At 33.6% G+C, this 15,322-nt stretch overlaps 1 pseudogene; it reads left to right on the forward strand.

Moving 5' to 3' along the window:
- The first annotated feature begins 898 nt into the window (after positions 1 to 898).
- On the forward strand, positions 899 to 12,204 carry LOC119506849 (annotated as a pseudogene).
- The last annotated feature ends 3,118 nt before the right edge of the window (positions 12,205 to 15,322 follow it).

Raw genomic sequence — 15,322 nt, forward strand, 5'->3', positions numbered from 1 at the left:
TATGCCCAAAGTTAGATTGCTCTGCGGTGTCCAGTCCACACAGTTTCTGGCTTTCTACCTACTTCCCTGGAGAAGTAACTAAAACATACACCTCACCAATCCACCATCTTGCCCCACCTTCTAACCCCTCTGCCTTTAAAAGGGAATTTTTACAATAGGAGTTTGTTTGTATGAAGATGAGAGAGGATTGAGTTTTCCTATTTCATAAATGACAATAGGTCAAATAAGTGGGAATTATAAATAGAGATCATATAGGAAATAATTGTCATCATTTAATCAAGAAAAGAACCCTAGACTTCATTTCAGTGTGGTACTTGAGCTAATAAAGAAAAAAAATTTTCTCATTTCATTGCCAAAGTAATATTGAATAAAATATAACAAAAATATTTATCTGAGCACAAAACAAACATGAGCAGTTTCCAGGTTTCAGAAATCAAGCCCAAGTGACAAGATGATCCCATGCTGAATTGATTGGTAAGAAAACAGGAATTGGATATAGGATTTAGGATCTGGAGATTCTAAACAAGAACAGATGGTGACTCCATTCTTTTGAGTTACTGGGAATTGAAACTAAGCATAAAACTATAAACCATTCAAATGTGAATGAGCACAAGTCAAGACAATGCTGTCTAATCACTCATGTACACATACGCACTCAGACACCCTTGTGACAGAATGCACATGTCTGGTCAAATCTTAAAAAGTTACAAACCAAAGACTGAAATGAACATCCCCCAAACTGTAGCTCTCTCTTGAAGAACTGATTATTATTAGTGCAGCAGGTATTGAGTATTTATATTCAATGGGTACTTAGGAGGTAGAACTTAATAGGATGGCTGTTAACAAGATGAAGGAACAATCAGTTATAATTTCCATTTTCTGACATATAAGTAGTTGAATGGGTGGTGGTATCATCCACCAAGATAAAGAATGTAAAAAGAAAGTGTTTGGTAAGAAAATACTTGGTAAGTTTGGCAAATGTAGATGTGCAGATGACTGTGGTATATCAATACACATTTTCCTAGTAGAAAAAAATGTGTCCACTCTGAATAATTTTTTGTTATTCACCAAAATAATTGTTGGCAACATCAATTAGTATAAAGATCATTGGTTCAAGACAGAAACATCAACAATATATCTGGAATTAAATTATTATAAGTATTTGAGTGCCAGTCACTATTGTAGATTTTTGAAATACATCTGTGATCAAAATAGACTAAGATCTCTGATCTGATTTGGCTTTCCTTGTAAGGAGAAATACAACAAGCATTATATAAAATAGATAAGTAACAACACGTTTAGGATTGATAAATCTATGCAAAACTTCAATTTGGGTGGGCCAAGATAAAGGAGCATGTTTCATAAAATATAATCCATTCAAGTGGTGGATGACCAGGTAGAAAATAATTGTGTTGCAGTCCTGATAGAAGTTTTTTTTCCAATCCAGATTAGCCCCAAGACCAAAGAACATGCCTGGCATGGCGTTACCCATGAGTTTAATTAGGGACTTGTTTAATTAGGGATTCAAAAACAGGAGATGACTTTTCCCAAAGGCAGAGGTTTGGGATAGTGAAGTCGGCATTCTGGCATTCCGCAGAGATAGAGGATGGTGGTGATGGTGGTGGTGGTGGGGTACTTATAAAGTTTCGTGACAATGGAGTTTCTCATGAGATTTGGTTACAACAGGATCTTGTGAAATATGGTTACAATAAGGTCTCTCAAAGATTGGTTACTAACAGTGATTAGGGGAGGGAGTTTCAATCCTTAATCCTTTTCCTGGTGGGGAGGGCCCTGTTGCCTGGTCATGAGGATGGCTGCATGTATCTCAGTAATGGAGGAGGGTGTGGGGCGCTGGGCCCTGGTTCCTCACAAGTGTATTTAAGGACAGAAGTATATGTGAGGAATTGAGACTGGCACAACAGAACAAATAATAAATAAATCCTGTGGCAGGTGGAACCTCATAGAAAAATAAAAGGAATTAAATATAGGTTTGGCTTTGTGAAAAAGAACTGGGAGAAGGCATTTTTGGAGAGGGGGAATAGTATGAAAAAAGTCACTGAGTGATACAGAAACCTAGTGCCTTCTGTTCTCAACAAAGAAATTCTAAGACAGGTGCAGAAAAGCAGGGGTAATGACCAAGGAGTACTTTTATGACACTTTATGGAACTCAGAATTTTTCCTAAAATCCTGGGAGTTATCAAATAACTTTCAGATGGATAATGATGGCATAATCCCTTAGTTCATGGTCATCTTATCCATATTTTGGAAGGATGGACTGAGGATAAGGTTTGAAACAAGGAAGCTATTCATATGCTATTATAAGAATCTGCTAGGAGATGAGGAAGGCCTAAACTAAGATGATAAAACTGAGGATAGAAAGGTGCAGAAAGATACAGATATCTCTTTAGGTGGATTTTATTTATAGTGCTTAAGTTTGGAATGGATCTTCAATTTCAGTTTATTAAAAAGTAAACCTAGAGATGCATGAACCTGCTTTTCCTTTCCCCCAGATAAATAATTATTTTAGTTGTTTTGTGACCTAGTGAGTTTGAAATACAAGGTGGTATATCCAAGTGGAGCACTGGAAAGAGGCTTGTGCTAGAGATAGGCATTTGTGAGCTCTCTACATGAAAATGGTATTAGGCACTTTGAAAGTATATGAGAAAAACTGCAACCACATATTGTGAGAACAGAGAAGCCAAAACAATAAAATTTATATGCAAATTTCAATGCAGTATTTAATGGGCAGTAGAGTTGCTCATGCAGGTTTTTAATGAATACTTGTTACCAAGAAAAAAGTAGCCATGAGTGTTTGGTGTGGTAAACACCAAGAGAAGAAAACATTTTATGAAGAATAGAGCGATCACTTTGTGCAAATGTAGGAAATATAAGCACGTGAGTAGTACGGGTGTTCATAGGATTATCTCATGAAAACATGTTTAGCGATGATGAAATAAAAAACTCAGTCATTTTCAGATTTCCCTATTTTAATCCATTTTCAGATTGAATCAAATTATTTGTCTTAAATCTACTTGGGTTATATAACTCTTTTCTTCTAAAATATTAAATGTTTTCCAATTTAATACAGAAAGAACAACCCAAACACTCTTTACTAGAGCGTTAAATCTGCTCAATGTCTTCACTATCACCTATTTCCCCAATCTTATTTCCTTTTGTGTCAACCATATTCCACCTCTATCATAGTAGACAGCATTAATTCCTCAAATACACCATGAAATATTTGTCTAATAGACTTTTAGAAAGACTAATCCTTCCTCAGTGAATGTTTCCCATAGTCTAGAGCCCAGTCAAATGCTGCCCTAAAGCCCACTCTTTTCACCACTGTGTTATCCTATCATTATCTATTTATCCTTTGTGTATGTGCTCCCTTTAAATACTACACCTGTATCTTTTATTGCTGACTGGCTATAAGAAAGTTTTCCCCAAAAAATTGTCATTCAGAAAATAGGGCAACATTTTACATTTGAGTTCCTTCAAACTATTTTATTTTATTGACAGTTCTGTCAACTATTTTACTTAAAAACTAAATATGACTTGCCATTGGAAATCCATAATGGACATTGTTGACTAGCTCATAAACAAATTGTCTACAATAATCCTAGAAAGCCATTCACTAAATGTTTACTTCATAGATGCTGAGGATGGATAAATACAGGAAGAAGGAAAATGCAACTGTTCAAATATTAAATGAATAAATATATGTAGTTTCAGCATCACACATGGATTCAAAACCTTCTGTATGGCATCTTGGGCAAAGTAAAGGTGACTTGTTCAGGAAAGCTGTTAATAGATGACTCAATTTTTTCACTACTTATAATACTGGGTCTGAAAAAAGATTTTTAAAAAGCTTGAATACATTTTTTGAAAAACATGGAAAGTAGAAAATATATAATTGATTTAGAGTATTTCCTTAAAACTTGTAATTTAATATTCCATTAACTAAATAGTAAATGCATTAACTAAATCTGTGCATTTACTATTTTAAGTAAACATTTAACGATTGCATCTCTAGCAGTACAGGTAATCAGCCACAAGCACCACGTGAGCACACATGGTATTCAGTTAGTGTGAATTTTGATTAGTTGATGTACAAGGGATATTGCTCAATTATTAATATTAATTGTTTTTAATGTCTATTCAATGGTAGTTTTTTTGACTCTTGTTTATTTTCTTGCTTGTTTGTTTTGGTGTTGGATCTTCTCTTTGGAAAATGTAATAGGATATCTTCTGGATGCAGAGTTGTTTTATATATGGCCACATAAGAAATGTCTAAATAAATAAATAAATACAAACATAATATTTAGGAACTTGATATTTTAATTTTTTTCTTTCAATGGTGTATTTACACATAAGTAAATTTAGAGGCCTGCAATATTAAAGACTATGATAATATTCTATTGAATATCTATACTAAAATGTATTAAGCCAACCTATTTTAATAACAAATTTAAATTATTTTATTTATTAACATATAAATTTTAATATTATTTCCTTGAGATAAATATCTTAAAAGAATTTCATACATTAGGATAAAAAAATCCAGTTGCCATGCTGAGAACACAGACAATAACTAAAGAAATTCATTAGGAGGTTAATTAAAAAAGCAAATGATAATAATCATAACTCAACTAATAGTAAGGAATATAGAGAGATATGTTTTTAGGTACAGAGGAGGTTAAAATAAGTTACTGATGACTGATTAATGTGGAAGTGTGTTGAAGGGGAAAACAAAGAAAAGACAATGAAAAATATGGACAAGTAAGTATGATATGATAAAGGATACAAAGAAAGATGGTATGTGTTTTGGTGGATTTGTTTAGTTCTAGTGACTATATAACAGCCAAATGGAGATATCTAGCTTACAGACAGGTAATGGAATATGGCATTCATGTATACATACATACATACATATAATGCACCACTGAAGTTTATTTTATTAGCCTATTTTATGGATGAGGATGTAGAGGATTAGAAGTGTTAAGCAATTTTTTTCAATTTAACTGGTAGTGAATATCACAAACAATATTTGAATCCATAACTTATCTGCCTTTAAAACCCACATGTTCAGCCACTATCTATTATTTAAAGCTTGTTTTAAGTATTAAGTTTTAATGATATAATTTGCATATCAAAGTTTTATCAACTGTGTCAATCAACTTCTATGGAATGACATCCTTTCTATAAATTTTCCCTTAGAAATGTTGCCTACATAGCATTGTAGCTTGCCATTTTAATCTGGCCACTGTATTCTGTAACTTGCTTTAATATCCACCCCCCTACCCAGATAACTCTGGTACAAAGTCCCTGTCCTTTCCTTTGTTGTTTTGATGAGACCAAAGTTGAAAACCTTTGAGCAGAAAGAATGAACTCGGTAACTAGGAGGTAAGGAACAAACACGTTCCTTGTGTTACAACAGGGGTCCTGACCAATGAGAATCAGGAAATGCTTGCAAGTTACTGAAGGCAAGAACAGCAGTGTCTTTGAGAAAATCTGATTTTAAATGTTGAGAGAGATCGATATCATGGGAAATACTAAATTGTTATACCTTCTTACTCCTTTCTCGCTCACTCACTAAGTTAGAATTGGTATATTTATGCATCCCTGAATAGGAATAACTAATTAATAGAAACCAGGTTACTTTAAGTATAGAATAAAATAAATTTAGTTTATTATCTGTGTAAATACACTTCTATATAAAAATTAAACATAGAACTTTTTTCACATTAAATACATCTCCTTCTGCTTATTACATGATTAGAACAAAGAATATATTCCAAATGATAATTCAAAAATGCTTTTCTCGTTAATGGTTAGATAAATCTCTATTGACAAAAATAAAAAGAGGTTCTCAATATTAATTTATTTTGCCTGAGTTGTAAAGAATGAACTTTCTATTTCACATATTTCACTTGATTTATCATGTTCTCAAATATTCTGTCCTTTTTGTAATCAAATGAAATTCATATGGCATATAAAATCTTTTGAGGTAATCAGTATCACAAAATTTATGTATTTTATTAAGCTACAACACTATGCTGTGTGGAACTTGCAAGTTCATTTTAAAATAAACTATTCTTATTTTCAGAGTCGTATGTTCACAAACTTTACCCCTCTTTAACCCTTGTTTCTTTGCTAGTTAACTGTCATTTTGCTAAAAATTAAATGCATTAGAGCATGTTGTACATTAATAGCATTGCCAAATAAAATTAAAGACACAGTCTCAGTAGGGTAAATTGGATTTAGTTAAGTACATAACAAGCACTCACCAAATATTGAAACATTCCTAAGTGCCAAATATTAGCATTTCAGATAGCTAAATATTACTCTGATATTTGGAGTCTTCAAAGTGCGGAAAATAGATCAGATGTTTATAGAAAAGTAAACTACATCAAATAAGATTTCACATTTTAGTAAAATATTTCAAGTAAATGACTTTGAGAGCTATGGATTTTTGTTTCATCTCTTATACATTTATTTCTTTTATTCGTGCATTTTATTGAGAATTGTATTCCACCTTCCTTGCTGTGGACTTATGTTCATGTCAGCTGTGTGTTGTATTATTTCAAGTAAACAAATATGTCCATTTAAGTTAGGTAAGGGCTATCTGTCATGCCTTAGAACAAAAGACCTAAATGGATTTAACAAATGGAAGTATCATGGTGGCATATTCAGCTTCTCTGACCATATATTCTTTCAGAATCCATATAATTTGACTTTGATTTATGCTATGTGGGAAATAATACATACCTCAAGTAGACTAAATTAACTGCAAAATAAGTACAAAAATAATACTGACCTACCCATCTGTTATATCCTATATTAATCTAGAGTTAAACTAAAGACTTTGAAGAATTGAAGCATATTCAAAATATGTAATGTCAATTTTAGCATAGGATTTTATTTAAAATATTTCATTTTGAATCATATTGCTTCTATTTCTTCTTTCCACATGCACTTTGGATATACACAGTATGGGAACATTGATTTAATGAAGCAAATTATTTTGAGCAGCTGAGTCATAAACTGAGATATTTGGGAAGAAAATGAGTGGTAGACAGTTTGGTATGTCACAGCTATTTAAATCAACTTCAAAGTTTTTCCCTTTGAAAGTTCTCCCAAGTACATCTAAAACCACAAGGTTAATCAATGTAGTTAATGAACATGAAGCTGTATCAGTCCCTTTCCCTACTAATAAAACAGACTACAACCCATACGAAGAACTCACTTCTGAACAAGGCAAAGACAGGAATTTGAAGATAGTGCAAAACTTCAGGAAATATTTTCCTTAGTCCATACAAATCAAAGGGAAATTATAGCTGTAACAATGTTCATGTGTTACTTTGAAAAACGAAGTGTAAAATATAATTGAAGAGTATACGACTTTGTCTGGTTGAATCAATACTAATTCGCATTTCAGAGAAAAACGAAGAGAAGAGAAGACAGAAGTCAAACTGTAGTTAGACTCTTATTCTACCCGAACCAAGCATCAATGAAAAAAAATAGCAAAAAAAAAAAAAAAAAAAAAAAGTTTTGTGTGGATGCTTATTATTTGTAAAATAATGTATTAAACATATAACTTGTTATTTATTTTTACCTACTTTGTTGATGTGATTTTTTTCTGTATTATGATATTCACTCAAAATTGTTTTATATTGGACATCTGCTTTTCAGTTTTCAGTAATTACTGAAACACAATGCAAGTAACTGCCTTTCTTTATGGTACACCTGGTATGAATCTCCATTTACCCATATATTTATTGGGTTTGGTGTTCACTGAAGCACTTTTCATATTTTTTGGATTAGATGAAAATTACAGAATATCTAGAATGTTATAAAATTTTCAAACATTTTATTGTCCATTATGTTTTGTTCCCTCTTATATGCAATTATATGGCACCTAGTGTCCACTTAAATTATTTCGTAAATAAGTGGAAGTATACAGGCATATCACCTCCATTTACTGTAGAGAAAGTGAGGAATGTTAAACTAGTAGGACATAAGAGAATAAAATTTGTTCTCCAGTTATTTTTCTCCAAGGTAATTTCTTTTGTGCCTTTCAGGCAGGTTAAATTGTATATAACTATAACAACACATACAGCTGTGGAAGTTGGTATGTGTTTGATGTGTTATGTAAATTTATTATGAATCTTAGTCCAAAAGGAGAGAATTTTTCATAATCTACTTAATAGTTCATAAAGTCAACTAAATTAAACAGAAATTAAATGATGTATCTAAATATAGGAAATCTTTAGTCACATTAGAATGAAAAGAAAAAATGTAGTTAACATAATTGATATATCCAGAGACATTTTGATCCAAGATCACTGTAATTAATAGGATCAAATTTTTAAAATACCAAAAACAAGACCTAATTTTATGTTGTCTACACAAAACACCCTTTAAAATATACAGACACAGATAGGTTAAAAGCAAAAGAATGTATCATGCTAAAACTAATCAAAAGAAAGTTGGAGTAGCTAATTAATTTCAGGCAAAGATTGCTGAGCCAAGAAAATTGTCAGAAATTAGAAGCATTAAATAATGACCAAGGGGTCAATTATTCCAGAAGACATAGCAATTTTTAATGTGTATGCACCTAAGAACACAGCATCAAAATATATGAGGCAATAGCTGACTACAAGGAGAAATACAAGGAGAAATAGACAAATCCATTATTGTAATTGGAGATTTCAACAACCCTCTGTCACTAGTTGACAGATCTAGCAGGCGGAAAATCAGCAAACAAATCAGTCAAACATTGAAATGAACATCACCATCAATCAAACAGACATTTTATTAAATGGATCAAATAGACATTTATAGATACTCATCCAATAACAGCAGAATACACATTTTTTCTCAGCCTCACATGGAACATGCATCAAGACAGATCACATCCTGGGCCCTATAACAAAACAGATTTACAAGAAAACAAGTCATGCCAAGTGTATTCTCAGACAATAATGGAATTAAACTAAATATCAACTACAGAAAATCTTAAAATATTTAGAGATTAAGCAATAAAACTTTAAATAACACATGTCAAAGAAGGCAGCTCAAAAGAAATTAAAAAAATATTTGGATTAAAAGTAAAATAAAATGCAATTTATCAAAATTTGTGGGGTGTGGGAAAGTAGTGCCTAGAGGAAAATTTATAGCATTGCATATATATTTTACAAAAGAAGAAAGATCTAAAGTCAAGAATCTAAACTTCTACAAATGGAAACTAGAAAAAGAAGTGTAAATTAAACAAAAGTATACTGAAGAAAATAATAACAAAAATTATAGCAGGAATCAATAAAAATTAAATCAGGAAAAAATAGAGAAAAATAGAGAAAATCAATGAAATGGAAAAACTGGTTCTTTGAGAAGATCAATAAAATTTTATAATCCTCTACTGGACTAATCAAGAAACAAAGACAAATAACATGACTCTTAAAAGAATAATAAAGGAATTCATGAACTACTCTATGCTACCAAATTTAACAAATTAGATGAAACAGAAAAAGTCTTTGAAAGAAATTATCTACCAAAACTCACACAAAGAGTAATACCCATTAAAGAAATTGAATCAACAATGAATAACATTCCAAAATAGAAAATACCAGGCTCAGACAGTTTAACTTGATTTCTACCAATAATTTAAAGAAGAAATGATACTAAATTTTTACAATCTCTTACAGAAATTAGAAGCAGAAAGAATACTTTCTAACTCATTTTTTTTTTTTTTTTTTTTTTTTTTTTTTTTTTTTAGTATAGTATAGGGATGTATAAATGCAGCTTTATTTTTTCTTAACATAGGGAGGAAATTTCCCCACCACCAGCCACCCTATAGCCTGTCTAACTCATTTTATGAAGCCAGCATTACACTAATATCAAAACCAGATGAAAGATATTATAAGAAAGGAAAATGATAGACCATTATCTCATGAAGATAGACACAAAAACTCTTAAAATATTAGCAAATTCATTCCAACAATGTACAAAGAGAATTATACACCACAATCAAGTGATAATTATTCTGGTTATGCAAGGCTGTTTCAACATTTGAAAACCAATTATTGTAATCCATCACATCCACAGACTAAAGAAGACAAATTATACAATGATATCAATAGATGCAGAAAAAGCATTTGGCAAAATCTAACACCTATTCATGATAAAATCTGTAAGCAAACTAAGAATAGAAGGGAAATCACCTAACTTGACAAAAACATCCACAAAAACCATACAGAGGCAAAGAAAAGAAAAAAAAATCTACAGGTGTCATTATACTTAACGTCGAGAAACTAGATGCTTTCCCCCTAAGATCAGGAACAAAGAAAGGATGCTATCACGGCAAGGTTGCAGGATGTAAAGTTAACAAAAGTCACTTGTTGAAATGAGGAGACATGTGTTTGTTGGCTCACCTCCCTTTTCAGTTTTTGAATGGGAGAAGGCAGGCCTCCAGGAGCATTTTACCAGATTAATGGAAGCCATGGATGGGAATATAGTGTTATGGTGAGTGCATTTCTGATTCTTCTGTGACTGTCAAATAAAATTCCTGTATGTAACTTACTGGATTGGGACTCTACAAAGCTTCTAAGAAAATCATTTTCATATCACCATATTTGCATTTGCTTTTAAGGAGATGACTTAGGAGGAAAGAACGCTTTTTGTATCAGAGAAGACTGCAAAGGTAGAACAAACTGCAATTACTCTAGTCTCTTTAAGCAGCACATTCAGATGAAATTTCAGAAGAAATTTTTAAAATTTTCATCTTTAAAAAGGAGTACCTTGTCCCCAGTGGCTTCTGGGTGCTTCCAGTTTTCTATGCTGCTACTATGCCAATAAATGTATTTTCCATCATGTATCCAGGGGTACAGGCAATAGTACTAATTTTCTTCAGTGTTGCTCTGTTATTTGCCCTTTTGTGTGACTGTTCATGTGTCCATGGACGAGGAGGAAAATATAGCAGGCAAATTACAAAAAGAAGATGTTTTATCATGGGTACCTGATGAAAGTTTCAATAAAGTTCGGGAAGTGAAGTCTCCAGTATTTAAAGAGCTACTAGGTCCCAAGGCTAATGAGGAACAGCACTATCCCTCTCATAGGGTTACCTGGGGAAACCTCTGGAACTTCAGAAGACACATCAGTGGGAAACTACCCACGAGCCTCAAATGGAAGGGTACTTTCCATGATTCATGGCTCTGTAAAGTCACCCATCTCCAATGGCATATTTGAATCTGATGTCCACACAAGGAGTGATGGTCATGTGTGCTACACTGTACGTAAAGACTCGGGGCCCTGCAAAGATTTGCTGCACAAAATTCACATAGATTGGGGCCCAAGTAGAAGCCTGCACAGGTACACAATTATAGATTGCTGCAAAGAAATAGCAGTTATACTTGCTAAACAGCAGCCATTTGTGAAATCCCAGTGCACTCTATTTTTAAAGCTGCAGATTTGTCATCTGCACCAGAAGAGAGTCAAAAGCTGGTGGGTGACACTATGTCTTATTCTAAAAAGAGATTTCATTATGATAGCTACTTCAACTAAGTCAATGTGGTGGCAGAAGCAGAGATAGAGGCAGAAATAGGAACTGTGGAAATGAAGTTGGCATCTGAGTTGACAGAGCCTGAGAGGATCATGTAGAAGAAAGGGAGGAGAAAGACACAGCTGAGGTCCACCTCCTGTTCCATTTTCTTCAACCTTTACTCCCTGGTTTGGATCCTTTGCTCACAGTGGCAATTCGGTGAGCAATGTTATTGTCCCCCTGGTAGCTTTCTGGCTTGTTTACAAACAAGGTGGAGTACTACAAGAAGCAGTTACTCTTCTCTGGCTGTTATTTTATGGAGGAGCTGGAATTTGTGCAGGTCTCTGGGTTTGAGGGAAAAGAGAGATCCAGACCATGGGGAAAGATCTACTCCAATCACCAAAGGTTTCACTATTAAAGTGGCTTAGGAATTCACAGTGGTGATTGCTTCCAACATTGGGCTTCCTATTAACACCACACACTTCAGAGTGGTCTTGGTGGTGACCATGGAATGGATCTGTTCTCAGAAGGCCATGGGCTGGCACCTTTTCTAGAACATCTTTGTTTTCTGGTTTGTGACCATCCCTGTGGATGAGTTATCCAGTGTTGCTCTCTTCTCACATAAGGGGTCTTTCCATATGTGTAATTTGTCTTCTTGCAACCAGTAAACAAGTAAAGGAGTAGCCTGCTGTGGGTGCATGTGGAAGGTGCACAGTCACAGGCAAACCCATCAGACCATCAAAGGGCTGTCTTCTGATGCTCCTCCATGCACCTTTCAAATGATCCCACCCTACACTGTCTACCCAGTCTTCAGAGACTCATCTTCCAGAGCTAACTTAGCTACTACACATAATAATGCATATTAAAATGGTATCATGATAATATAATGTGGTGTGCTCACTTATATATTAAATTTATGTTGCACACATTGAACAGGTAGCATTATTTCAAACATCTTCAAAATAGGAGTAGAGGTAATTGCTTGCAATTAAATATTCAACAAAACTTCATACATAATAATTTGAGCAGCCATTTTTAGGAAACTTCTAAAACAAAACTGTATATTGGAAAATGACTTTATTTTCCAAATGTTTTTTCCCTATAATATGCTGCAAAATAAGTGAGATATAGGATATATGATAATTTGAAAAGGTGTATATAGGTTGATGTGCTATTGAATAATACAGGAACAGGAGTTCACAAGTGCTCTCGTTGAAGAATTTGTTCATATACTCTGCATTAGTTATTATGTAACATATCATAATTGTTCCTGTAAATATTTAAAATGGTAATTTTTTATTGGTGTGCTTCCTTTATACTTTTTTGAACCAAGAGTTTTAGAAAGTATCGAAGAGGCACGGGAGTAGTTTGCCAATGTTAAATTTTCACATTGTTTGTTTTCTCTTCTTATTAATCATTGTGATTAACCTGGGATGTAGTAATTTGACCATGAGTTGCCAGCCAACCATCACACCCACCACTGCTGGCATATAGCAGATATCGGTCAACCCTGCCATAGACTTAATTCTGTCATCAGTGTAGAGAAAGTACACACTTAAGATGTGTGATCAAGCTTGACATATCGAGTCCAGTTTAAATTTTCATCCCTATTCTCCCCTGCAGACAAAAAAACAGAATTCTTGTCCCAAATATGGAAGCAAACAAGTGAAGCTTTTTTACATGCTTTGACATTTTAGAAATTTGGTGCAGGAAGAGTTAAGATATTAGCAAATACACTGGACTTGAGGATATCTTTGAGACCTTCACTACACTCTACTGTGGTCCCATTGGATTCTCTTTTTTTGAGAGCAGGAGGAAGAAAATATGACTAACGAATGGTACAGTCTGAAACTATGGAAATGCTACAAACATTTTCTATATTTACAACCCCATTTGGTCAGTAGTTCATTGTGAGTTTTCATTAACCAATAATATTAAATTTGAAATAAAAATACCCCTCAAAAAAGTCAATTTCCATCCCATATACCAGCCATGAACAAGTGGAATATGATATTAACTGCACAGAACCATTTACTTAGCACTAATAAAATGAAATAGAAAACCCTGATGACAGAAATTAAACATCTGAATAAATGGAAAAACATTCCGTGTTCATGGATAAGAAGGCAATATTATTAAGATACCAAATTTTTCAAGATTGAAATGTAGATTCAATGTAATCCCAATCAAAGACCCAGCAAGTTATTTTCTGGATGCAAATGAACTGATTCTAAAGTTAATGTGGAAAGGTAAAAAAGCTAGAATCCTAGAATAATTAACACAATACTGAAGACAAACAAGTTCAGAGGACTGACACTACCCAACATCAAGAATTACTTTAAAGCTACAGTGATAAAGACAACATGGTATTGGCAAAATAATTAGACAAATGGATCAATGAGATAGTACAGAGAATCCAGAAATAGACCCACACAAATATAGTCAACTGATATTTGAGAAGGGTCAAAGGCAATTTGATGGAGAACAATATTTAAGAACAAAAAAAGAGAAATATATTTAATTATTAAATATATGAAATATATTTAATTATTTAACAAAAAATAATAAATGAAGACTATATGGATATTCAGACAATTTCTATAAGTTTACTCTTTTCTTGAGAAGTATTCCATTGAATTAATGTGAGTATAACTATGAAAGGACAACAGGAAAATTATAAAGACAAGAGGAAGCTTGCATATTTAAATTTAAATATTTAAAATAGAATTTTTGAGTGTTGAATGGATTATACTTCTGTGGCAGTGGGTTGGGAATTTATAAAAATAATATTCATTAATTGTATTTTGTGGCTGACTGTAAAGATGAAATTAGTTACCTGTTATTTCATAGACATTAGATTGCATATATTGATGTTTACTAAAGAAAAAAAATCAAACTATTATCATTGGATACATTTGTGTGAGTGTGATATGTTTTCTGTGTTTGTTTTGTTTTTTTTTCTCTTTTAAGAAGAATAATAATGTTTGCTTCAATTATAAATACAAGCATGTTCATTGATGGTATTTGAAACTATTCTCAGGAGAGAAAGTGGATCTTATCAGACCGTTAGAGCGGGGCATGATTGGCACTCACACATGGTCCCTGGAACCCCCATTGTGAGACGAAGTTTGGGTGTGATGCTTCTCCTTATTTTAATGCTGTTACTCTATTCTAACATTTTCCTGAAATAAACTGGCATTTTGGGTCTTTGGTGTCTTTAGCAACTGAAACTTGTTTAACTGCCTCTGTTAGTGCAGTATTATAAAATTATATTTAGGCTGAGAGGCAGGGCAAGATGACGGATTGGTGAACTGTATGTTTTAGTTACTCCTCTAGGAAAGTAGGTAGAAAGCCAGGAACTGCATGGACTGGGCACCACAGAGCAATCTGACTTTGGGCATACTTCATACAACACTCATGAACACGTCGAACTGCTGAGATCTGCGAAATCTGTAAGTTTTTGTGGCCAGGGGACCAGCGCCCCTCCCTGCCAGGCTCAGTTCCTTGGGAGGAGGGGCCATCATCGCTGGGAAGGAGAAGGGAGAACTGCAGTGGCAGCTCTTATCGGAAACTCATTCTACTGATCCAAACTCCAACCATAGATAGACTGAGACCAGACACCAGAGAATCTGAGAGCAGCCAGCCCAGCAGAGAGGAGACAGGCATAGAAAAAAACAGCAAGAAAAACTCCAAAATAAAAGTGAAGGATTTTTGGAGTTCTGGTGAACATAGAAAGGGGAAGGGCAGAGCTCAGACCCTGAGGCTCATATGCAAATCCCAAAGAAA

Source organism: Choloepus didactylus, chromosome 12 (genome assembly GCF_015220235.1).
Source record: "Choloepus didactylus isolate mChoDid1 chromosome 12, mChoDid1.pri, whole genome shotgun sequence".
Classification (NCBI taxonomy): Eukaryota; Metazoa; Chordata; class Mammalia; order Pilosa; family Megalonychidae; genus Choloepus; species Choloepus didactylus.